Consider the following 27009-nt stretch of genomic DNA (forward strand, 5'->3'; position numbering starts at 1 on the left):
ACACTGCTGAAGGAGCTGTTCCCCTAACTCTGCACCCAGGCCCAGGACACTGTGGGCATTCAGTAAAGGCTGGACAAATCGCGTGGAGCGGACAGCTGCCAGACACACCATCTTACCTCAACAGGAGGGGAAAAGAGCCCCAGACATGCCAACGAAGGGAGGAGGCAAGGGAGCCATTTGTGGGGGGTCAGGAGGAGGCCCTGAGTTAGAAGGGTCTTCAGTTGGCTACTGTGGGCTTGTTGGAGGAGGGGCTAGTGTCACTAGTTAGCGGGATTGCACATGGACAAATGCTGTTGTTTGGAAGGGAATGAAGAACGGAAAGGTTAGTCGCTGGGACATGTTCTTACCTGGGGTGTTGTGCTTAGAGTCCTGCGTCTGCAGCCCAGGGCTGGGAGCCCCACAGAGGCTCAGAGCCGTGTGGGGTGTCATCAGGCAGCATTTTAAGTGAGTGGAAAAAGTGCTTGGGGTTCAGGCACAAAGCTGATGCTTTCCTTAGCGTCCTCTCCTCTGCAGGGTGAGGCCCTCTTCTAATTCAGTGTTGCAGAGGGATGGGGAGAGAGCACTGGCTGGCGGCAGGTGAAGGAAAGTCAGATTTTGTTGTTGTTTCTTTTTTTTGTTAAGCTGGATGCCTCTCCAACTATGGAGGAGCACCTTCTGACAAACCCTCTCCTCCCTTCTGCATTATTCACCCTCTTGGTGGCATCAACATTTGTCTCATGTGTGCATGTATGTGTGTGTGTAAGTGTATCTGTATGTGTGCGAGAGCACGTGCACAAGAACAATGGGGAGGGCAATGGGTGCAAGCAGTCTACCCCTCTCCCTTCCCACAAGGCCTCATTTAGACTGTTGTCTGTGCCTGATGGAGGGCCGACCGCGTGGCAGCCCTCAGGTTAGGCACTGTTCCTCGGGGCTGCCAGCAGCTTCTCCTGAAGTCTCAGTGCCTCCCAGGCCTGGGGTAAACGAGAGGAAACAGTAAGGAGCCATTACCTAAGGCCTCCAGCATCCAGGAATTGAGTGGGCTTGGCCACCAGGCGGGGGAACCTTGAGAGCTGCCAGCAGCCCCAGCAGGCAGCTCATGTGCTAACTGCAGTGCCAACCCCGCCAACCCCGCCAACCCCAGCAAAGGGGCCGCATGACCCCTTAACCACTTCACTTAAAGCTTTGCAGTTCAGAGAGGTCACCTGGCTCCACTCATCTGGGGTTACTAGGGCCATGGCCTCAGGGGCAGCAGGCAGCTCATCCAGAGGTTGGTGAGCCAGGGCCTGCTAGCCCCCTGTGTACTCTGGGGCTTAGAGCAGGGAGTGGATGGAGGAGAGCTGGGGACCCTCCTGCTTGGCAGTCTAAGAAAGTAGCCCTTTTCCTGGTGAGCTTGCAACCCTGACCTAACACACAGTGCCCTGTCCACCCAGCCCGACGGGGGTCTTCATGCAAAGTAATAAACCCGGGCCAATTGGCCGAGTAGGCTGGGTCCCAACCCCGAGTGACCAGAGCGTCACCGAGCTGCTGCCCCTCCTTCCCACGGAGCGCATCCCAGCCCTTGAGGCTCTGGCTCCGTCCCCCACCTCTCCTGGGACCCTCCCCAAGGACAGCAGTTCCCTTTGAGCGCTAGGAGATCAGCGGGGAAGGCGGTACCGGGAGAGTGGGGTGCGTTGTTGTTCCTCAGCTAAAAGCAAGTCCTGTCTGCGCATGGCCTGTCTCACGGCCTCCCACACCCCACTAGCCAGCCGCGTGCTATTGTCTCCAGAGCCTGTCTCGCCTTTCTGTGAGCCTGGATGGGCACTGCTGTGTACGAAGAGGCCCGATGCAAATAGAAGCTCATTGTGTTTGCTGAGAACTCCCTGCTCCCTGAGATGAGTAAATTAGGAGCTCTTGGCACCTTTGCTCACTGCAGAGGGATGGATGCTCCATGTGGGAACGGTGTACTTCCATGGGCACATAGCCTGCGGGCACGTCAGTGTATGCATGGGTAACGCATGCCGCTGTGATTGGCAACAACACTGACCCAGGAGGCCAAATTCAACCATATGTGGTGGAGCACGGCTGCAACGCGCTTCAGCAAAAAGAGAAGGCCAGCTGCCCTCTTCTCTTCTCATTCTAGAGGAGCAAGCTAGCCAGTGGCCGTGACACTAACGGCTCCACACTCTGCAAAGACATATATATGTATCGGTATACATACATATGTATGTATAGGTATATATTTTATTGAGATGAAATTCACATAATATAAAATTAGACATTTTAAAGTGTACAATTCGCTGTCATTTGGTGTATTCACAATGTGCAGCCACCACCATTCTCTAGTTTTTTGTCACTCAGAAGAACATCCCTTACCCAGTAATCAGTCACTCCCCGTTCTCCCCTCCCCCCATTCCCTGGTAACCATTAACCTGCTTTCTCTCAATGGGTTTACCTATTCTGAATATTTCATATGAAAGAAATCATAAAATATGTGATTCTGCTGGCTTCTCTCACTCAGCGTGTCTTCGTGATTCATCAAATTGTAGCATGTATCAGGACTTCGTTCCTTTTGTGGCTGAGCAATATTCCTTTGTATGTGCATACCACAGTTTATTTGTCCATTTGTACGCTGATGGACTTTCGGATTGTGTCCACCTTTTGACTATTGTGAACAGTGCTGCTGTGAAAATGTACGTACACGTACTTGTTTGAACACCTGTTTTCATTTCTTTTGGGTGTATTCCTCGGAGTGGAATTGCTGGGTCATATGGCAATTCTATGTTTAACTTTTTTGAGGAAATGCAGTTTTTAATGGATCCTCACAGCACCCCTGTGAGGTATACAGGCCAGATATCAGAGAGGATGCATCTTAAGTATCCAGCTCATTCCCTAGCACATACCATATGCTCAATAAATCGAAAAGTGTTATCATTATCAGATGCAGAAACCAAGGCTGAGCGAGGGGCAGGGACTTGCTCGAGCTCACCCTAAGCAGTAGTCAGAGCTAAGTTGAGGGCTTCCAATTTCCAGTCCAGAAAGCTAGTCTTCTTGGAACTGGTTTCAGGAACTCAGACTTTTCCCGGGAAAACAACCCCAATAGTATGAATTTCCCCTCGGGCTCAGGGACCTGCCTCTCCCTTCCCCAGGGAGAAGAAGCAGGACAACTGAGCAGAGAGAACCCTTCCAGTCCGCTGTCCTGCCCTCTCCAGGCAGAGATGGCACTGATTGTAACTGACAGCTGGCTGAGCTGTCACTTCCCCTGAGCTCCTGTTGCCCCTCCAGAGCCCTTGTCATCCTGCCTTGGGTCCCATCTGCAGAAGTAGCCACACTGAGCCTCCCCCGGGGCAGCCAGGGGCGTGTGGACCTGGAGGCTCGTCCACTGCAGAAGGATCCGTCTGCTCATCTCTTCTCATCTGGAAGCCAGACTGAGCATCTCATGTCTGCATCAGTGCTCACTCACCACAACCCCACAGGCACTTGACCGGGGCCCCTGCGTCAGAGGGCTGGACCTGCCGCCCAGAGGAATTAAGTGACTTTCCAGAAGTCAGGCAGGGAATGACAGCTCAAATGCCTGGCTGCAGCTTTCTGACTAGTCCCATTCTCTTCCTCTGCCCTATTCCCATGATACCAAGAGCAGGAGCACAGACTCCCAGAGAAGAGAGGAGTCACAAACTCGGGCAGAAAGGATCCAAGAAGCCCTGTGGTTAACCCCTGCCTCCAGGGGAGATGAGGCTAAAATCCTGTGGATCTGGCTGGCTCCTGACATTGTAGCAGAGACGTCTCTGAAGGAGGAAGGAGGGTAAGCTGACAGGCTGTTCTGAGAGATATGGTACTTCCTGTCTTGTTTCTTTAACCACCCATGATCCCAGTCCTGGGCCTGTCCTGCCCTACCCCCACCCCTGCTTCTTGTTAAAAGTCTGCGGTTTGCTTCAAAAAAGTGGCAGCCACTCCCAGCTTTTATGGCTCTGAGAACATCCAGACCAGTTGGGAGATTTTCTCTTCTCCTACACAGAAGGATGGGGAGGAGCCCTGGGGGCCTCACCAGGGAGTCCCTGAGTCTTGGGGAGGACAGTCCAGAGGATGGGCCTCTGCCTTGTTACTGCAGCCTCCCTTGATTCGTATTGACTCAAAGGTCAAGGTGGATGTGTCCTCTGGTGTAAAAGCACCAGCCTGGTAAGGCTGGCAGTTCCCTTGGGGTAGAGGGAAGGGAGAGTGATTGGTGGTTATGTGGGTGCTGCTTTCCTTGAGTTTTGTGTTTTGTGCATTTTTATGTATGTGTTATTATACTTCACAGTAAAAAAGTTAAAAGAAAAAGAACCCTGACTTAAGAGTCAGAGTATTTGGGTTCAGTCTTAGCTCTTCCATTTATTTGTCATGAGATCACAGGATAATCCGTTTAATCTCTCTGGTTCTCAGTTTCCACATCTATAAAATGGGGTCAACAAAACCTAAAACTCTCAGGGTGGTTGTGAGGGTTGAGTGAAAACTTGGATATTCTTGGTGCCCTGTAAGCTATAAAGGATGATTCACATGTAAAATATTATTTGATTTCAGGGAGATCCATATAAAGTTGGAGACGAGCAGAAGAGCAGAGGCTGCTGATGGGACTGGGGCCAGCAGCTACCCTCCACTTTGAGGGGTGACGGTCGTGTTAGCTTCCCAGGCTGCCAGAACAAACTCCCACAGACTGCGTTGTTGAAAACAGCAGAACTGTACTTTCCCATAGTTCTAGAGGCTAGAAGTCTGTAATCAAGTTATCAGCGGGACACGCTCCCTAAGAAGGCTCCAGAGAAGGAGCCCTCCTGGTCTCTTCCTAGCTTCTTGTGGTCCCAGCAATCGTCAGTGCTCCTTGACTTGTAGCCACATTGCTCCTATTTCTGCCTCCATCTTTCCATGGCCGCCTTCTTTGTGTGTCTCCATATCCAAACCTCCCTCTTTGTTCTTTTATAAAGACACCAGTCACTGGATTCAGGGCCCACTCCAGTCCAATATGACCTCATCTTAACTTGATTACATCTGCAAAGACCCTGTTTCCGAATGAGGTCATATTCACAGGTATCAGGGGTTAGGCCTTCAGTGTATTCTTTTAGAAGACACAGTCAACTCACTACATTGGGATTCTGGGTGGAGAGACAGAATTTGTACTCAGGCCACACTTCTACCATTTTGTGGCCTTAGGCATTGGCTTCTCCAGTCTAAAGGAGAAAGTAAATAGGAAATTAGAATGTGTTAGGTGCCTGTGGTGTGAGGTGAGGGCTGTGAGGTCAACATGTCTTCCCTATTTTGCAGATAAGGAGACTGAGGCTGGGACAGGGCATGACAGTTACCCAGTCCCGCTGCCAGTAAGAATGGTTTCCTAGAACATGAGTGGTGATGGAGTGCACGTTGACCCCTTCCGGAGTTCAAATTCAACACAGTCAAAGCTTATGACTTCATAAAATACCAGAGGGTTGATTCCTGGTCCCCGAGTGAATCAAAGGATAGGAGATTAAAAAAATAAACAGTAGCTGAAAGCAGAAAACAGGACTTGCACTGCCTTGTGGAAATGATTAAGAGTGTTAGACTCCTGAGAGAGGATGCACAGCTATGCAGTTCCCTCTGTGCAGCAGCCAGGTCAGCTTTGGTCATGTGATGTGGCCACGAAGGACAGTACAGATGAAAATCTCTGCTCTGTCTTCATCTATAGAGGCCCACAGCGCCAGCCCCATAGTGCCCTGACCCCAGACTAGGCGACAACGTAGGTTCCCATCTTGGTTTTCATGTCGCTGTTGGATTTTCTGTGGGTGGTGGGCCTGTCCATGTGTCCACCACAGACTGAGAGACCCCCAGAGGCCATCTGGTGGAAATTCAGCACAACCCACCATCCTGGCACCTTCTGAATGTAAGCACTGTGCTAGAGATCCAGACGAGAGATTGGTTTCCGGCTCCAAGGAATTGGCCCTATTTCCTATGGACATTCCCTCTTCCGAACCCACTGCCCAGCTCCTTCCCAAGGGTCCAGTTCCCCAGCAGGTGAGGATTAATATTCTTTTGCTGACCCTTTCCCAGGGCCACAGCCACAGCTGTCAACAGTTCTGGTCACAGCTCCAGGTGCAGGGGAAAGGAAAAAAGTGGTGGTGTTTGCTCATCTAATAACTTTGAATAGAACCTTTCAGATGGACTTTGGGCAGGCTGGCCGCTGTCTAGCAGCCACAGAAACTGTTGCCAGGCATAGCAATGCCTTGGAGAAGTTGTTCCCTCCAGCAGGCCAGTCCTCTGCAGAAGGCTAAAGATGTCCTAGGGCTCACCCCCCACCACTTGGGCTGCACTGGATGTGCCCAAAGGAGCCACAGCTGGAATTAGAATTCCGGAGAGCCCTTGGATCAATGGCTCCCAAACTCGAATCTATCTCAGAATCACCTGGGGAAGTGGTTCTCAGACTTGCATGTACATCCGAAACACCTGAAGGATTGTTAAAACACAGATTGCTGGGCCCCCCTCCAGAGTCTCTAATTCAGTGGTCTGGGGTGGAGAAGGAGGATTTACATGTATACGTTCCCAGGTGCTGACGATGGCACTGGTCTGCAGACCACAATTTAAGGACACTGGTGTAGGCCAAAGTGTCGGGCCCCAGTCCAGGGGATTCTTAGTGAGAATAGGGTGGAACCAAGGAATCTGTATTTTTAATAAGCTTGCAGGTGATTCTGAAGCACAAGGTTTAGGAAACCAATGTCTTAGATCTACTTTGTTAAGTCGAGGCCCTAGGACTCCCAAAGATACCTCAGGAGATGCTGAGGAGGTGGACTTTGAGCCCAGTCAAGGCAAGCACAGTATCATACATAGAGACATCTCTGTGCTTGGCAACAAGCAGCATGAAAGAAGTGTGAAATGAGTTTATTGCTGAATGAAAGCTGGCACTTCCCCTGAGGTGAATGGGGATTTCTCACTTTGCTTTTTCAGTCGGGGGGACATTGGATACAGCTGGGGGTCCTGGTTGCAGTCTGGGACTTTGATCAGCCTGATTAGAGGATGTCTCCCCACTTTGCATCTTATTTCTCCCCCAAATTTACCTCTTCTTAAAATGGGTGATGTCAATACCCCTCTGAGATTAGGAGGGAAAAAGAGTTGAACTCATAAGCAGAATTAGGAGCTTTGGGCTTCTTGTCCTATTTTGGGTTCAGCCTGGTGAACTGCAGTGGGACAAGAGAGACAGTGAAGAGCTGGGGGCTGCCCCCCAGGGTGTCAGGAACCTACTGGAGGATCCAGCTGCCAGGTCTGGGAGGGGTCCAGACTGGCTGGCAGAATATAGTGCACGGAAGGGGGTACAGCAGGTGACAGTCCAGGAACCTTTAGAGTTGGGTGTCCCAAAGCAAAACGGCCAGGTTGTCCCTGCAGGTGGGGCACAGTACAGAGACATGGGGTACACAGATGGGTGTGTACGGAAATTGTGGCAACCCAGTCCATCGAGGGGGCTTAGCCACTGTTAGGACTCTGGGTCCTGGAGAAGAAATGGAAAAAGCAAGGAGGGCAGACAGGTGTCAGCTCCAATGCTAGGTATAATGGATTGGTAGTGGCTGTCTGGAGCTCTGGGTCAGGAGGATTTTAAGTGTGGCTTCAGCAGAAAACGTGGGAAAGAATGATGTGACTGACTACCAATGAGTGCTGTGGGTGCTTTGTGGGGATTTTCTTCTGCACCTTTAATCCCTCCTGTCCCGGTCCAGGACTTGGACAAGGACTGTGCTGTGGCCCCTGCTGGAGTAGGGATGAGGCAAAGCCACCTACAGGGACAGCCTGGACTGACTCATTCTGGAAAGAAGACAGATGGGCTCCTTGGGGCTCCCAAGTCCTGTTGGCAGGGCTGACCTCTCAGCCTAACCTCATCCATCCAGGCTCCTCTGAGGGACTGGCCAGGCCTGGAGAAGTCATTTGGGGAGTGTTTAAGATCAGAAGAAAAAGAAAATAGCCAGGATCTGGGAGATTCATTAACTTTTCTGTGCTGTGTCCTGACACCTGGTTTTCCGTTGGGGAAATTCATGGATGACTCTGCCTCCTTCTTGACCTCTGTGGTCCTGGCTGGGCCTCCTGACTTTGTTACTTCAGCTCATCCTTCAGAAGACAACTGTGCACCTCTTCAGGTAAAAATTAACACCCAAGACCTCCCACCACCCTACTCTCCAGCCTCCTGTCCCTTTGTAACCCCAGTTTCTGCTATAAGCCTGTGCACATTCCTATCTGAGGACAGAAGGGGTCGTGATGGGCCCACAATTAAGTCCCTGAAGCTGCAGAGTGGAGCCAATTAGTATGTAAGGCCCAAACAAATGTTGTGCAGCAGCCCGGGGAGACATCTGGTCTCAGGTTCCTGGGCTCTGAGCAGAGCTGGCCGGGGAGAGGCAGTGTTGAGAAAGCAGTCCCTCCCATCCTCCCACCCCCTCACACAGCAAGATTAGAGACAGCAGCCTCAGACTGGCACCCAGACATGAAAATCACCCCTAGGAGCATTGCCTCTTCCCAGGCTGGCTCTCTGAGAAGCCCCTCATTTCTTCACCAGGGGCCCAGGGCCTCTGTCAATTTTCCTCCCCTCACTATGGCACCGCCTACCCTACCCCTGGGAAGTGGCCTTTCCAGCTCCCCCTCCCTGGCTCCCACCACCCTCCAAACGAAGGTTTTCTATTTAAAGGCGTCTCCATGTGGAGACAGATAGGAGGGAACAGAATGCTAGGGAATATCCCCAGAGGTTTCCTGAACCCTTTCTCCCAGGAAGAAAAGAGGCAGCTGGGCAGTGGCTGACCCACAGTGACACAGGAGGCCAGTGATACCCCCCACTCCAACTTTTCTTGGGGGCACATCTGCTCCTCTTAACAGGATTGCACAACATCCACATGTCCTCAGAGATCCACAAGGCCTAGTGGTGTCTGGCAATAGTAGGTGCTTGATAAATGTTTCTTCTCTCACTCATTTTCTTCAGCAACATTTATTGAGTGTCTTCATGTGTCAAGCTCGGGAACTACAATGATAGACATGATTGTGGAGGCCCTGCTTTCAAGGAACATGTGACTCGAGAAAGATGTGAACACATGTAATTGCAAAAGAGGGTCCAATAGTCACTGTAGGCCATGTTAGGGTGGAGAGTTACCTGAGGCTTCCCAGTGTAGGGGAGGAAGATAAGTCCTCTACCCTGTGGGTCCTTCTGGCTGGGCTACAAATTAAAGTCACATGAGCCAGAATGACAGGAGAAAATCAAACAAAGCTTTATAACATGTATACATGGGAGAAACCCAGGAAAGCTGAGTAACTGACCAAAATGGTGGATGCTCTCACCTTAAACGCCATCCTCAGCTAAAGACAGAGGAGGATGTTGGGGTGGGGAGAGGCAGTTATGGGAGATTACCAGAAAAGCACAGTAAACAAGAGTAAGGTTATTATGCAGACTTGAGTCCTTGCCTTCTGCATTGATAAGAGATTCTAGAGATAAGGTCATCCCCTCCTCCTGGTACAGAGAGGGAGACACCTTCACAGATGGAGATGTCCCTTACAAATGTATGTCTCTTACAAAGGATAGCTTCTACTTTTCAGAGCTTCTACCATGTCTGCAGTTTCTTAAAAGTAACCAGCCCAAAATAATCCTTATGCCAAAGAGACACATTTTGGGGTGGCCTTCTAGTCCCCAACACCAGGGAGCCTTGAAGGATCAGGAGGATGTTATCAGGTGTCTACGCAGAGAAAAGACATGGCAGACAAAGGGAGCGGACATTGCCATTCCTCAGGAGCATGGGTGAGCCAGCAATAAGTGATGACCTGAGTGGCCAGACTAAAATATAAATGGGGGAGGCCTGCCTTTCTCATCCCCTCCTCTCTGACCCCTTCATCATTCTTCTCTTGCGAGTGTGGTAGGCACTGGGGACAGACAGGTGGGAAAGATAGAGCTCAGCGGTCTTCCATCTTCTTCCTCTCAGCTCTTCTCTAGACTCCTTTTCTCTTTTCAACCCCACACCTACTAACAAGGGAGAAAGGGCCTGTTAGGGTGAGGCAATTCTATAGCACAATGGAGCTGATAAATGAATGACAAGCAATAGGATACTGGAGTATTTAAGGAAGCCATTTGGTGTAAAACTAATTTGGCCTGAACTTCTTTTTCCAAAAGGGCCTGATGTGGCCGTTGAGCATGCATTGTACATCTGCTTTAAGTATGCAGTATGTCCCAAAGACAAGAACAAAGCCCTTAAAGATAAGGATGTAACTCCCCCCTCATTTGCATTTCCTTAAGGATAGGCATCTAGACTAGGCATCCCTAGACTAGGAATTCACTGTTGGCTTGCTGCACTCACCTTGTGACCACTCACATCAAGACCACCAAGCTGCGGTGTTCACAGAGTTATGGAAATGCTGTATTGGCAAAGCCATCTCATGACTATTGTAAAAGTGACATTCCAATCATGTGTGATACATGCTCTTCGACAGTATATAATCACTCTGCCCACTCCCCCTTCTTTGGAATGCTCCCTTCCTTTGTGAAAGGACTCTCCTGGGCTATATGGTCCTCATATTTGGCTCTTAATAAACTCACCCTAATTTTGATTTACAGATTGGTTATGGATTATTTGCATCAACAGAGCAGAGACTTTGGAGTAAGACTTTCTGAGATCAAATTTAAGCTTTGTACTTACTAGCTGTGTGATCTTAGGAAAATCCTATCTGTACCTCAGTTTCCTAATCTGTAAAATAGAGATAATAGTAGTGCCTACCTCATAAGGTGACTGTGGGAAGGAAATAAAAGATTCAGAACACTTAGAAATAGCACTGGGAAGTGGCTAGGAAGTGCTGCTATCATTACTGGCCCCCCTCTCCTCCTCTCATTCTAGAATTCTGAGTTATGACATCTCAGAGTCTCTGGAGCATCTCTCATCTCAGACTCCGTAGAACCAACTCCCTGAGTCAATAGTTCTCAGATGTTTCTGTGCATCTGTATCACCTGCAGACCTGCTGGCCCAGCCAAGGGGACTCTACTCAGAGATTCTAATTCAGTGCTTCTGGTTTGGGGCCCACAAACTTATAATTTTAATAGCCTTTCCAGGTGTTTCTGATGAACATCAAGGACATGAACTTTGTGGAAGCCAGTGGTTTCCCTGCTCAGGCTTAGGGACTGGACATTATTACTCCTGCCGGATTAACTGGTCTAGATTAACTGAGACTTCATTACCTTAGAGAAGTGGGGGGAGGGATGGGGAGACCTGCATGTGTTTGCATTTTGTTAGCCATCAGAAAGGGACGTGGACAATTTGGTGTGATAGAAAAAGGGTCAGTGCAAATGATGTAGATTTCCATCACGTGTGACTTGAACACCACGACCTCAGCTTGCAGTCCTCTAGCCATGGTGGAACCGGGGAGGGGCTGAGTGTCAGAAGAGACCAGAGAAGCAGAGGCCTCTGAGCCAGATTTCTTTACCACCTTGATAAGACCTGCACCGCCTTCTGGCTCAGGACTTCTGGCCGCCCTCCTTGCCCGTATTCTCCAGCACAGCTCCATGGTTCTCCCTGCTCAACCCAGCAGGCTGCTTCCTAAAACACAGCTGTATCATGCCACCCACCCCACTGCTCAGTGTTACTTGGGTCACAGGACTGCCTTTTTTTTTTTTTAAGACTTTATTTTTTTCCTTTTTTTCTCCAAAGCCCCCCAGTACATAGTTGTATATTCTTCGTTGTGGGTCCTTCTAGTTGTGGCACATGGGACGCTGCCTCAGCGTGGTTTGATGAGCAGTGCCATGTCCACGCCCAGGATTCGAACCAACGAAACACTGGGCCGCCTGCAGTGGAGCGCGCGAACTTAACCACTCGGCCACGGGGCCAGCCCCAGGACTGCCTTTTAAGGCCTTTCATAATCTACTCCTCCTCCCTGATTTAATATAAGACAGTTCTGCTCTTCAAATCAGCTGAGAGTAGCTAGAAACATACAAGCTGAGCACAGAGGGGTTAAAATGAAATGGGAAGTGAGAGAAATGTCCTAGGGGTGGCTGGAAGGACATGATATCAAGGTGATGGGCCTCTGGGGAGATGGCACCAGCCATTGAGCCACTCGTGAAATAAACACAAAATGATGCTGTGGAACAGAACAGCCAGTAAATGGTACCAGTGTCACCACATTCCTCTGTACCAGTCAATCCTGGCACTCGAGACCCAGTGAGGCCTCAGAATGCTTCTCAAGACATTGCCAAGGGGACCAGTCCAATGGACTTGGATTAATGTAGAGATGACATCTAGTGACCATCCCCTTCTAGAAGAACGAGTGAAGCAGTTGAGCTTCTCCCAGCAGTAGACCCAGCCTTACCTAGCTCTGGGGAAGATGCTACAGGCAAAATAGAACCATGAGAGGTGCAGACGTGGGCAGACTGGTTGCTCTTCTTCCTGGGCACACAGCTACCCTACATATTCCAGCCTCCCTTGTGAAATCCCTGGGGCCATGTGAGTGGGTTCCAGCCAAAGGAATGAGGAGAAGCTACGTGCCAGTGTGGGCCTGGCCATGAAGGCTTGAGCACAGTCCTCTGTGATCCTACCCTTCCATCTGTGGAGCCAGAGGCTGAAGATGGTGGAGCCATAGGATGGAAGGAAACTAAATACCAGCCACTGCTTGGAGGAGGGCTGCTTGCCAGTCAAGAAGACCCATTATGGACTTTACGTGAGGAAGAAATAAATTTATATCATATTTTAGCCATATGTATTTTTAGGTTTATTTGTTATAGTAGTCGATATTGTCTTAACTAATATAAGGAATGAGGGTAGAACGTCCAAGCCTGAGAGACCTTGACTAAGAATGAAAGAAGGACAATGCAGCAAGGTCTAGGTTACAGGAGGAAAGTCCTTTCTTGTCCAGGGCTCCAGGAAGAAGAAAAAGAAGAGGACCCAGGAGTGCTGGGGGAGCAGAGTTAGACATAGGCTAGCCCGGAGCAAGGGGGTGGAAGGGAGGGAGAGAAGCAGCGCGTGGAGCGGCTGAGACACAGACCCTGAGAGCGCACAGCAGCCCTTCCCCTCGCTTCTCAGGGCTCCTGACCTGCTCCCTCCTTTTTCCTCTTTGCAGCCTCTCCACCCCACCCTCTTTTTTGGCTCCTGCATTCCTCCCATTTTCTGCCCAGAGGAGAACCATGCCTCTTTTGTGGAGGAGGGCCAGAGAAGACCAAGAAATGCCAGCCCCGAGAAAGAAAGAACTTAAAATGATTCTAATGTAGCTGAGGAGAGGCGCTGCCTTTCACAACAAATGTGAGGCAAATCAGTCACCCTTCACGGCTGGTTCTCAGAGGAGGGAATTTGTGCTCTGAGGCTAGGAGTCTCAGCTGAGATTTTCATGCATTTCAAGGTGGAGAAAACTTTTTTAGTTAAAAACTGTCTTAGTGTTGATCCAAAGGGAAATTGAGCCAAGTGAGCTACAAAGTAATTTTTGACCTTGGGGAAGTGGAAGGCAAAACCCAGCCAGCCCGGAGGCCTGGAGGGAGGGCTGAGAGGGTCATTGTGTGCCTGCAGGTTCTGTTCACTCGGATAAGATGGTGTTTAAAGGTAGTGTTTACCAAGCTGTGGCCTCTGAGGGAGCATAACGGTTTCCAGAAGGGGTAGGGGGGTCTTTGTGGTATGCACGGCAGAAAACCTCTGACTTCTTCAGGGCCTTCCATGAAGGAGAGCTTCAAAGAGTCTAGGCTCTGGAGCTCCCTCGAATACAAACGAATGGTATATTTTCTTCATAGAAGTGCTCTGACCTTGGAAGCAATAGTTGAGGCAAGAAGAAGTAGAAAAAACAAGAACAATTTCCTTGAAGAGAATTCTGTAATATATTGTCAGGTCCAGAACTGCCTGAGAATGAGTAGCAGCTGTGTAATACAGAGGGAAAAGCACGAGCCCCAGAGTCCCAGAGTTGTGAAAAGGTCTTTATTTCACCCGCTTTTAGGAGTAATAATTTTTCTGGTTACTCGATTGCAAGTTGAGAGGTTTTTTCCTCAGTGTGATTCCACTGACTCTGGCCTCCGTCGTCCGCTGGGAAGTCCACGGTCAGTCTGAAGGCCCCGCCTTGGCAGGTGAGCTCTCTTTTCTCTCTCGCTGCCTGTAAGATCTTCTCTTTGAGTCTATTCTTCAGATTCTTGGAAACGTGTGTAGGTATGAATGCCTTTTCTGCTTGGTACATGTTGTATTTCTCTACGTGCAGATTCATGTCTTTCTTCAGTTTTGGAAGAATTCTCTTCAAATATTATCCCTCCTCCATTCACTTTCTTCTCTCTTCTGGGATTCTGATTAGATGTTTATTCAATTTTTTCATTCTATTCTCCGTTATTGCTGAATGCCTTTTCATATTTTCTTATTTTCTCTCTTTGTTCTGTATTTACACTTTGCTAATTTGTTCAGATTTCTCTTCTAGTTTATTAATTCTCTCTTCAGCTGTGTCCAATTTTCTGTTAATCTCTTTATGGGGTTTTAAAATGGAACCTTTATTTCACCTATGAAATATCTATTTGTTTCTTTCTCAAATATGCCTGTTGATTTCTGGTAATCTCTAGTTCTCTGCTCATATTTGTCATTCCATTTTCAAATTTCTTTAAGCTTTTTATATATCATGACTTTATATTCTGTCTTTGATCATTCAAATACCTGATGCCCTGTGGGAAGGCAGGAGGCTAGATCTGTTGTGGTAGTTTATTTCCTGCGTGTTTGGTGATTTGATTGTGAGCTCATATTTGCTTGATTTTAATTTCTGAAAAAGCTGGAGAACTACAATGAAGATGTTTTCCTCGGTGAGAATTTGCATTTGCTTCTGCCCAAAACTAGGGTCACTCCCAACCAGGGACCACTTTATACCCCAGCGAGTCCTTGGTTTAAACTCAGAGCCTTGGGTTCAGCCCCCCTGCTTTGTCAATGGCTCAAAGCTTAGTCTCCTAAAGGCAGCCCTGAGTGCAGCATCTGTCCTCTGGGCAACACACACCTTTTACTTACGCTTACCATTCACAGTACGGGTTTTAGTTTATGGTTTTTAAGGCCTTTTTTGGTCCTTCTAGAGTTATTTACCGTGAGTCTGGCATTGAAATAACAATTGTGTTTTGTGTGGGATCGAGTGGTTTTATAGCAAAAGCCTTCAGAATTTCTAGTCCATCAAACTGCTGAAATATGAAGTCAAGATCTAAATTTGTACCATCTCTGACGTGTTCTAGCTGTATGATCCGGGTAGGGAACTTAATATTTTGAGTCTCAATTTGACTGTCTCTGAAATGGCATTTAAGACGACCTGCGTGTGGTTCTCACCCACTTTCCCACTGCCACACATTGCACGTTGTAACGGGCGATGTTCACGTGAATGACACACTAAATTTTTATAATACGTAAAACAATTTTGCAGGGAAGTAATGCACTATGATAATCTGTATTTGCTACAACTATTAATGTGTCTGAGATGTAGTTACTACAGGCACAGATAAGATCTCATGTTATGTGAAATTTGCCTTTACTAATTTTTTCCCCCACCCAAAATGGCATTTTGGAACACAAATCAACAGACTTATTGTGGAATAACCTTGATTCTCTTTGAATTCTAACACAATGTAAAAATCATAAATAATTTTAAAACTGGTGTTCCAAGGAGGCCTTTAGCTTGCAAGGAGCTCACTCAAGCTGCTTTAGGGCAAACGTGGGCTGGTGGTTGTTCTGAAAGCAGGAGGCCATTAGGATTCGGCCGCTTCCTCCCCGCTCCCCCGGTGTCTTCACTTCTCTCTCTGTGTCTTCTTTTCCTTATAGCCTCAGTTCACTCCCAGTTTCTGCTCCCTCATAACCTCATCTTGCACATGACCTCCTGGCCTTTCCCTTCGCTCTATATCATAATCTTTCCATCTCAACTTCCTCCTTCCAGTAGTTCCCAGCTCAGATTCCTGAAAGCAACCATCTCAGTTAATCTTGTCAACCAGGGCTGGCCAGGCTGTGAACTGGCTGCCGTTGGGTCACCCTGCCCTGATTAACTGTATCTGAGGAGACAGAATCACAAAGTTACAGGGGCTGTGGCAGGGCAATTTCCTTAGAAGTCCTTGGCATAGCAGACTTTTACTTAAGACACACTTTACAGTTCTAGAGGGAATGAGAGAGCAAGGTGTTACACCAATGTGTCAAGACACTGTAATTGAGAACTGCTGGTGATTGTGACAAACAAGGAGCTCAGCAGCTGTCAACACACCAGGTGCTCAATAAGTGTTAGTTCCCTTCCTGCCAGAAGCTTCCCAACCCCAAATCCATGAGGACAGCTGGTGTCCTGAGGCTCCCCTCCAGCTTTGGGTCTTCACGGAATGAGCACACGCATCTGAAAGTACTCCCGGCAGTTGGGGAGCCTCAAAGTCTGCCCATTTCAGCCCTAACCCCATGTACGTCAGCAGTAAGAAGCAGCACTGACTCCTCTGAAGGGACACGGAGCTTGGAGCTGAGTTGGCAGGACCAGGATAGCCTAAAGGCTCACAGCATGGACTCTGAAGCCATGCCACTGGGTGTCATTTACTAGCTATATGACCTTGGCCAAATATCTTTACTTCTTTGTGTCTCATTTTCCTCATATGTGAAATAAGAGTAATAATTCTCCTCCCACAGTTATGGTAGAGATTAAATGAGTTGATCCACGCAAAGCCCTCAATCCATGCCATCACAACAGATGCTCAATAAGCATAAGTTACCGTATTGTTAAAACTCCCAGAGGTCGTCCTGCTGATCATATGCCCATCTGTGATCCTCCTTCTAATTCACCTCGGAGAGCTATGAGTCTCCTCTTAGGATTACCTGGAAGAGACTGCACAAGCACTTCAGAAAGTCCTTATATCTCATGGCCCATAAAGTAGAAGAGACATTTTCCCGTGGTTCTAACCTCATTCTGCTACAACACAATCTCCTGTCTTCTTTGTGTTTCCTTGTCCTCAAAAGTAAGAAGGGTGTGGCCATCTGGCCCCTCACCCATGTGACAAATGGATCCACAGCTAGAGACAAGCTCCTTCCTTTGAATGGTGGCAAGAGCGCCAAGATGTTCTCGAGGCAGATGGCGCAGCTGGAGAGAAGCAAGGGAAGCCTGGTACATCCACACTGCTCCTTCAGGGGCCCTGCCTCCCACCTTCCCTCACAACCTGCCCTCCACAGAACTTTTAGCTTCAACTGAATGATGACATCCTGTCCCTGGATGAAACCGACAATGCTTATCATCGCAGAAAAATGCAAATATTTGGTATTAATGGAAAATTTTTTCCATTACACATAGGGAGAACATAGGGAGTCTTTAAAAAGAAATGTTTAGATTTTTTTTTTTTTTTTTTGAGGAAGGTTAGCCCTAAGCTAACTACTGTCCATCATCCTCTTTTTGCTGAGGAAGGCTGGCTCTGAGCTAACATCTGTGTCCATCTTCCTCTACTTTATACGTGGGACGCCTGCCACAGAATGGCATGCCAAGCGGTGCCGTGTCCGCACCCAGGATCTGAAATGGCGAACCCCAGTCCGCCAAAGCGGAACATGCAAACCCTTGCGCCACCAGGCCAGCCCCTAGGTATTTATATTCTTTTTTTTTGAGGTAGATTAGCCCTGAGCTAACATCTGCTGCCAATCCTCCTCTTTTTGCTGAGGAAGCCTGGCCCTGAGCTAACATTGTGCCCATCTTCCTCTACTTTATATGTGGGATGGCTACCACAGCATGGCGTGCCAAGCAGTGCCATGTCCACACCCGGGATCCAAACTGGCAAACCCCGGGCCGCCGAGAAGCAGAACGTGCGAACTTAACCGCTGTGCCACCGGGGCAGACCCCTAGGTATATTTTTTTAAAAAAACCTTTCTTCAAAATGTTTTAGTTCCTGTATGTTTAGAAGATGATGACATTCTCCAAGCCTTTCAACCAGGTTTGTGAAAACCACTAGGCTCATTCCGCACACACACAGTCACATCAGCATATGCAAAGGCGCGGACAGAGGAACACACACGGCTCCACACACTTGGATTCTGTATGCACTCAAACACACAGCATCAACAAAATGGTACTCACATGTGCCTGTCTACACACACACACATGCACAGGTACCTGCAAGCATTCCGGTTCACAACAGATGGCTGCACTATACCCTAACACACATATATGAACAAATAGAAACTAGTAAATAGAGCCACTGCTGTAGTTTCACTGGCATATGTAACATGGAGTGCATGCACACAGCACATCTTTAGTGTGGCCTATTCACCATCAGGTTTGGAGGTAGGAAAGAAAATTGCATACTTTCAGGGACGCTCAGAAATCTAGCTAAATTCCTAAACCTGCAAAGTTCCTTGTCTCCTCCTTCTGTCCTTGGCCCTCAAGTGAAATGACTGAGTGTGGCGTAGAATTGGGGCTGTAGGGTTTTTCCAACTCGGGACAGTGGATGCTTGAACGGAGGCCCTTGGAAGAGTCCCATGAGTCTAAGCGGTGTCCACTATGAAAAGAGAAAAAACAACTCCACCACTGGGAATGAAAATCCAAAACCCAGCAAGTTTATCCTGTCCTAGATCCAAGGAACGACCAGGTGCTGATTAATTCCCGGGGGAAGGGGGAGAGCAACGCCAGCACAGACTGAGGCCTGTTGTGGGAGAGAGACGGGAGGGCAAGAGGGAGGAAAGTCTGAATCTATAAGCTTTCTTTGTATACAAACCAGACTCAGAAGTTTTCTTTATTTCAGCTGGAACTCACCTCGCAGCGGCCCTGTTTACTCACCTACCAGCTGCCTTCCTTAGAACCAGTTTTGTTCCTGTTCAGAAGGAAACCAGGCAGAGTTGGGAAAATATTTCCTCAGCCAGCTCCGCAGCCCCACTGTCTGGCGGAGGCCATCTGGCCGGGATGCACTCCGAGGGAGTAAACGCAGAATTGCCCTCTCCCCGCACGACGGGGCAGAGAAGACGGCAGGTCCCAAGACGGGCTGCTACTGTGCTGATTCTAACTCATCTCCGGAAGTCCCCAGAGTCCAGCAGTGTGCTGGTGATGTTTCACCACCGGCTCCCTGGGAGGGTGGAGGTGGGTGTTGATCTCCATGGACAATTTGGAACTACCAAAAGTGAACTCACGGAACACGGAGTTAGCAAGAGATGCACAGTAGCACTCCACTGTGCAAGATTTCTACCATACGGATATCATAGATGTACATGACCCCAAGAGCATAGATAAGAAAATGCAGTAAAATAATTAGCAAGCGATGAGTTTTGAGTATTTCCTGCCTTTGTTTGTAATGTGATGTAATTGTGAGTTTATATAATTTAATTTCAAATGGTGTATGCCTTTAACAACCAGCTCACCACAACCCAGAAAACTGAGCAGTCAGTTCTTGTGAGCCGGTGTGGGCTGGCTCCGAGCACCGCTGCTGGATCCTCTCTTTTACTCAGAGTCAGAGAATAAATGCATTGCTGTTAAAATCGCTCCCATTAGAAGCCAAGGCCACATCACCAAGGAAGGTTTACGGTAGGCTCCATTTCCTTAAGGAGATTCTGTCTTCAGAAGGTAGAACAGACACCTGCTTGGAAAAGAACAGAGACTGGAAAACACCAGCTGTTTTGGGTTCTTTTGGCTCTGCCACCACGTGGACTTGACCAGTGTCTCGATACACAGGTCAGGAGCTCCCGCCTTGCCCAGCCAGCCCCTAAGTGCATGTACTTCAGCTTACTTAACCAGAGTTTGACAACTTTTAGTTTTATTCCCTTAAGGCCCTTGTGCTCTAAGGCTAGTGCTCTGGCTGGAGTTTTGTGGCATCGTCTGCATCTCGGGACTTTGCCATTTTAGCTCGTGGGTCCTGGAGGGGGTGTGGCTGTATGCCTGTCCTGCTATTTCCTGGACCCGCTCAGAGGAGACGGAATACTGCTTGTCTCCCAAAACTCTCCCGTGGGGACATTCGTACGTGAAGGAGAGGGCATTTCACCCAGCTGGGGTCAAGGGGTCTGCGTGTCCACTCTAGCCTCTTATCTTCTGAAAAGTTACTGAGCTTTATCCAGAGTGCACAGGTCCAGAGCAAAAAAGAGTGTAGGGACTGAAACTTGGGGAGAAAAGTCCTACGAGTGGGGCTGCAGGGCCAAGAATTGAGGTAGATTTCCAGCTCCAGCAGTTTCTAAAGGAGGTACACAACATGGCAGGCATGGGAGGGTCAGATAACAGACAGTGGGAGGCCTCTTAAGGGTTTAAAAGGTGGAGAGGTGGGAGTGGGCGGTGTTGATAATTTGTGTCTTCCATTTCAGGGTTGTCTGTGACGGCCGCCTATGGACACACTCAGTCCCCTAATTCTTCAAACTCATCAGGACCTTTGATACGTTGGACCTGAAGTCTAGTGTCCGTCACCCCCGCCCCCATCCTGCCTTCACTTCTCTCCTCACCCAGAGCAGATTCTAGGGCCCTTCAGCGTAATCACGCCTCGTGCATGTCCCTGTCTTCCTCCGACACACTCACTCAGTCAAACCCTAACCTTAGGTAGACCCAGCACTCCATTCCCAAGCAAGCACACATGGCCAGAGGAAAACCACAGCTGCCTGGACTGGTCTTCGCCTAAATGCAAGATGACTCATCTCTAACGAGCCTCAGTGCTGCCCAGAAACCCAGCTGCACTTCCCTAGTCAGTTCCCCGCTATCCCCAGCTATGTGGATGAACAGCTCCTGCTCCTATCCAGGCAGGTCCCTCCCCTGAAACACTGCGTTGATCTCATCTTCTGTCTACCCTCAACCTTCGGTCCTACAATTGTCCTCTCTGTCTCTTAAAACATCCTTTTCTTCTCTACTGGATCAAAACTCTAAATTTCTTATACCATTAAGGCTTCTCTCTCTCTCAGCCCCTGCCTGCTTCAGGTCAGAAGCTGCAGGGGCAGGAGGGATGGTGATAAGCTTACCCTCTATTTCCCCACCTGGCCTGTCTCCTCATCCTCCCCTCCCTCATTAGGCTGCCCCATGTCCCCCAAGGCTGCTGCTCAGGAAGAGGGAGGAGATCCAAGGAGGAGGAAAGATCGTACTTGATTGGTACCGCTGTAGGATAGTGCTGGTGTCTTCTGGCTTGGTGGATGTTTAAAGCTGCCTTTCTTCTCTTGGGTCTTACACATGTTTCTTGGTGCTGCCCCTGTGGGGATCCTCTGATGGCAGCTTCCTTGGTACAGACTATGCCCTTCCTCTGGTCACCCATTCACCACTCCTCCCCTAGCTCCTGGTGTCCCTTGGTCCACACCACACAGACTTGCTGGGACCCCAAGCATCCTCCAAGCAGTCTTCATGGGCAGGACACCTTTATGGAGCCCCAGGATGCCACCCCTGTGGCAGGCTCCTGTCAGCATTTTGCTCCTACCGCCATGAGAGTCCAGCTACTTCCCAACACAGCTCCCCACTCTGCTACACCAAGGCCCTAGCCACAGTCTCTTGTCTTCAAGACCTTTACAGGCCTGAGTCCAGCACCGGTCTGTCTGCTATATTCCCCAGGCGGCCCCTTAAAGCCCTCACTTGGTTTGCTGTGAACGGCGAGCCTCTCCTCCACAACTTTCTCCATAAAACTCAAGTCCCATCCCCCCTTCAATCTCAACCGTATAACGCCCTCAAAGTGGCTGATGTGCTTAGAGTTGCCACCGGTTGTGAGAGACGTCCTTCACAAGTCCCGCACAGATGATTCAGCACCTCACTCTGGAATGTGGGGTCTCTCAGCACCTATTGCTTTGTGCTAAGCCTTTGGGCTCTCAGTCAAAACTGAGGGAGAAAGAATTGTATTTTAGCATCTCGTTACGTACATCCATTTCTATCCATAAGTAAATAATGTGGATTATATAAAGCTCATGGGTTGAGAAAGAAAAGACAACAAGAAGGAAGTAGTGAAAGTAATTGTAAAGTCACTGAGTCCATCGAGGCTGCTGTAACAGAACGCCGTAGACTGGGCAGGACTTTATTCTCTCACAGTGCTGGAGGCTGGAAGTTCAAGGTCTAGGTGCTGGCAGATGCACTGTCTGGCGAGAGCCCACTTCCTGCTTCATGGACAGCCGCCTTCTCGCTGTGTCCTCCCGTGGCCGAAGGGCAATGGACCTCTCTGGGGTCTCTGACAAGGACACTAGTCCTATTCACAAGGGCTCAACCCTTATGACATAACCCCAGAGGCCCTGCCTCCTAACACCACTGCATTGTGCGGTGGGATTTCAACATATGAATTGGGGGAATGCAAACATTCAGTCTACAGCAGTCGTTTCCATGGTCGAGCACCAGAGCAAAGGACCATGAACACCCTCCAATCTCCGTTTCTCCCAACATGTGGCCACTCATCTCTTCCTGGGTTCCCGTGTACATGCAACGCATTTCTTGAGGCAACTTGAATGAGCCTCTTTTTCTTGCCTCCAAAAACCCAGCCAGAGAACCCTCTAAAACTGGATTTGCTTCTCACCAAACACTTCTCTGTAGGACTGCTTCCCCAGACACCCCTGATTCCATCTCGCCCAGCCCTGCCCTCCAAAGCTAGGCCCAAGGACAGCTGGGGCGGCTTCAAACAGGGCCACTAAAGCCTGAAGCCAGCAACAACACAGCGGCTCTCAGGGCTCCAGCAGGGCTGGTCAGAACCTCTTTGCCTAATATTTGCTGATCACTTCATAGGAAACCGCTGTTTGTAACAACAGCAAGACAGGGGCAGGAAACTTGCAGTGGACGATGAGGCCAGGGCAGCCTGGAGACCTTCCTCAGAGGCAGAACCGAGTTCTTTCTCGGAACAGGCTGTGGCTTCCCCTGTAGGCCAGAAAGTGCTTCTCCTTCCTCAGACTCTTTTCTACGTTTTGTATCGCCTCCTTTTCCTCTTTTTGGTGGCACTGCCCCTGCGTCTACTCCATGCTCTTGAGGAACTTTTATCTTCTTTTTCTCCTCCTGGTGGGTGGCATTCTGCAGGATGTCCGCTCCTGCCCGTGTCCGCCTTTCTGTTCTGGTTTTTTTACTAAGGATGCATCCTTTTGTTGTCTTTCCCTTCTCGTGTCCTGTTCCCTTGAAGATCTTAGTTTTTATTTGCCTTTACTTATTCATGTTGTTTACTTTTTTATACATAATTTTAATGTTTCCTTGTAAATATTTAATTATTTTTACTTTTAAAAAAGATTCTTACTTTTCTAGTTTAAAAAATATTAAGATTTTTTTCTGTTTTATCATTTTTAAACTCCTGTTCCTGGCTTAAAAAGTTAATTTTAATTTCCTTCTCTTCCTCTGGTTTGAAGTTGATACTTAGTTTTGTGAGTTGTTTCTATCATAGCCAGCAGGGAGAGTGGGTCCAGGAGTGATGGCAGTAGGACGAGGCCACGCGGCACCAGGGGGTGACGGGGCCCCTCCCCTGTCCTCTGAGCTGCTTTGCAGGCTCCCTCCAAGCCCCCTGAGGCCTCAGGTCCCTCCATACCAGCCACGGTCTGGCTTTGGGGCGCTCTCGCTGGCATCTTCAGTGGGCCAGCTTTCTTCTTCATACGGTCACTGTGGTGCTGTAGCACCCAGATGCTTCACACCAGGCACCCGCCCATGGTCTGGGCAGGGGAAGGAGGCAGAGCAGAGCCAGTGTGAGGGAAGCACGGGTGAATTCTCCGCACTCTTCTGTTGAGGTTTCGTTGGCCGGAACTGCGCATCCACAGCTCCGCGGGAGTCTGGCCAGTGAGAATAATACAGAACTCTTTAAGTCAAGACCTTTAATTTTTCTTTTTGTCTTGCGAATCTCAAATTTACAGAGAAGTTGCAAGAACAATACCAAACACTTTGTTTCCTGAACCACTGAGAGTAAGTTGCCAACTGGTGCCCCAGCGCCCTGAATATTTAATGTGTGTTTCCTACAAACAAGGACATTCTCCCACATGTTGCACAGCCACAGCCCAGCCCGGACGTCAGGAAATTGATGCTGGTGAGGTCCCACCTTTAGTCTCCAGACCCCATTAGTGTTTGCCCTCTGTCTTGAGAACCTCCCTTACAGCAACGGCCCCGGGCTTGGAGTCATGCGCTGCACTTAATGGCAATGTCTCCTTAGTCTCTTCCATCTGGACCAATTCCTCAGTTTTTCCTTGACTTTCAAGTGTGTCAACTTTTTTTTTTTTTGATGCTGAGGAAGATTCACCCTGAGCTAACATCCGCTGCCAATCTTCCTCTTTTCTTATGTGAGCCCCCACCACAGCACGGCCAGTGACAGACGAGTGGTGTAGGTCCGTGCCCAGGAACCAAACTCTGGCCACTGAAGCAGAGTGCGCTGAATTTAACCACTAAGCCACCAGGGCTGGCCCGCTGTGTATCAACTTTTGAAGACTCTAGACGAGTTATTTCGTCACTGTCCCTTGCGGGTTTCTTTGCTTCCTCCTGCTTAGATCAGGTCATGCACCTTTGGCAGGAATGTCACAGGACAGACTGTGTTCTGCTCACTGCACCCTGTCAGGTGAGGCTCAGGTTCACTCTGTCATTGCCAAGGAGACTCTGACTTCCCATGGCACACTGCCCCTTACATGGGACCTTTACTTGCCCTGTCTAGACTGATGCTGCCCTCCTCCTCTTCAGGAACGCCTTCCCACACCCGTCCCCTGGACTCCAACACTTTTTTGGGTTAGGGTTAGATGGATACCCTTCTCACCCTGTCGGATGCTGATTCCCCACCTCAGTGTCCCCCTACCCGTGTGGGCAGCTTACTGTTCTACTTGGGCTCTGACACCGCAGGCCAGCCCCTGCCACACACAATGTGACACCCTCCTCACCCTGCTGGGCTCCGACACCCTACACCAGGCTGCCCCTCTCCATGGAGGCCAACCTTGCTCTGCCTTATCTTAACAGCCTCAGGACTGAACTGTTCAGGAAGGGCAAGGAACAAGGCTGCTTTTAAAAATCTTTACATAGTTACTCAGATTTTTTTAAGATACAATGCTAACTAATGCTCGTGGTGCTTGCTAAGTGCTAGGCATTGTCCTAAACCCTGTACACTGAACCCACACCTCTATAGGAGTTTGTATAATTATAACCTCTAGTTCATAGATGAGGAAACTGAGGCACAGAGAGTGACTTGTCCAGGGTCACACAGCTTGTAAGTGATAGAACCGGGACTCAGGTGTCTCGATTCTAGAGTCCATGCTATTAACCACTCTGCTGTACCTCATGCTGCAAACAGAGCTCGTCAGATCCAATTAAGCTCCACAGTGAACTGCCCTTGATTTCCTTCCCTTCCCGGTGATTCCCAGAGAAAACACCACAGTCATTTGGTGTAAGGTATTTCTATGCATGTATCTGTACTTTCACTATGCATTTAGTATTCCTTTACATGCTTTTAAATTTTATAAATATTATGCTTACTGTATTAATCTTGCAAATTTCTTTTCTTCTCCATATCATGATTTTGAGATGTATGCATATTGCAATGTGTAGCTTTAGTTCATTCCTTGAAATTGCTGTATAGTATATTTTATGAATATACTACAACTTATCCATTTTTCTGTTGATGGGCATTTAGGTTCTTTACAATTTTTCACTATTAAAAATATTGCTGAAATAAACATTTTGGGCTTTTTTATGCAATTGTACAAGTGTCTTTAGAATATGTGCCTAACAATGGAATAAGCTACGTGTGCCTTCGACTTTGCCAAATAATTTTTCCAAAGTGGTTTTAGCAGTTTACGTTCCAACTAGGGGCAAATGAGCTCACTTTTTTTCATTTCATTGCCAGTGTCTGATGTTGTCCGACTTTTACATTTTTCCAGTCTGATGGGTGTAAATGTTCTCATTAATTTCCTAATTTATATGTCCCTGATTACTCCTGAAGTTGAGAATATTTGCACAAAAGTACAGAATTTGGGGTTTTCTCTTTGGTGAACTATCTGTTCACATCATTTGCCTGTTGGGTTTATAGTTTTCTTACTGATTCTGAGGAGGTGTTTTAATATGACGTGGGTATAAACGCTTTCTTCAGTTCTATATGTTATAAATAATTTCTCCTGTTGTACAGCTTGTTTTTCCATTTAATATATGGCATTTATGTTGTACAGAAGATTATAATTTTCAGGTAATCAAATTGATTACTCTTTCCTTTTATGGTTTACATTTTCTGTGTTGTTTAAAAATGTCTTCCCCACACAAAAAGCATAAAGATATATCCGTATTTTCCTTTAAAAGTTTTAAAGTTTTGTTCTTGAAACATCAAGGTATCTACTCCACCTGCAATTTACTTTTGTGAACGTTCTGAGGTAAAGAGCCAGGTCTGTGTTTTCCTGTGAATGCCGGTCATCTCCGCGTCCTTTGTTTGGACGTCTGTCTCTTCCCCGTTGATCGCGAACACCCTCTCTTTTATTTACCAAGTTCCCACAAGCGTGGGTCTCTGTCTGGGTTCTCTAACTATTCCACTGGACTGTTTGTCTCTCTTGTACAAAGACCACACTGTCTTAACTATGGTAGTTTTTAAAAACAAATCCTTGTATCTGTTAGGACAAGATTCCCTCCTTCTGTCATGGCTGAACTTGGCTCTTTGCTTCTCCATAACAATTTTATAATTGGCTTGTCAAGTTTTTGTGTGTTAGCTTTTTTACTTTATTGAGGTATAATTGTACAAAAACTGCACGTTTTTAATGTGTACAATTTAGTGAGTTTTGACATATGTGTATACCCATAAAGGCATCGGCACAATCAAATAAATGACTATACCTGTGGCAGACAGACTCTGAGACAGCCCCTGATTGTCCCTGCCTTCTGGTAACCATGCTTCCGTGTATTCCTGCTCTGGTCTGAATGTCTGTATCCCCCTAAAATTTGTATGTTGAGATCCTAAACCCCAATGTGATGCTATTAGGATGTGATTAGGTCAAGAGGGCAGAGCTCTCATGAAGGAGACTAGTCCCCTTATAAAAGAGACCCCAGAGAGCTAGCTCACCCCTTCAACCATCTCCTTCCTATTGGTTTCGTCTTCCCATTTCCTTCAGCCACGTGAGGACACAGCAAGACGCTGCAGGCTATGAACCAAAAAGTAGGTCCCCGCCAGCCACCAGACAGAACCTGCCAGCTCCATGAGCTTGGGCTCCAGCACTGTGAGAGATAAATGGCTGTTGTTTTTGAGCCTCCCAGTCTATGGTATTTTGTTATAGCGTCCCGAAT

General features: G+C 48.3%; 1 long non-coding RNA gene across 1 annotated transcript; it reads left to right on the top strand.

The window, feature by feature from the left end:
- Positions 1-19128, top strand: LOC103563864 (uncharacterized). Its single transcript, XR_011537066.1, has 3 exons — positions 1-3757; positions 4513-13990; positions 18620-19128. It is a non-coding gene; the product is annotated as an uncharacterized lncRNA (long non-coding RNA).
- Positions 19129-27009: the final 7881 nt, after the last annotated feature.

This window comes from Equus przewalskii, unplaced genomic scaffold (genome assembly GCF_037783145.1).
Source record: "Equus przewalskii isolate Varuska unplaced genomic scaffold, EquPr2 ChrUn-1, whole genome shotgun sequence".
NCBI classification, from domain to species: Eukaryota; Metazoa; Chordata; class Mammalia; order Perissodactyla; family Equidae; genus Equus; species Equus przewalskii.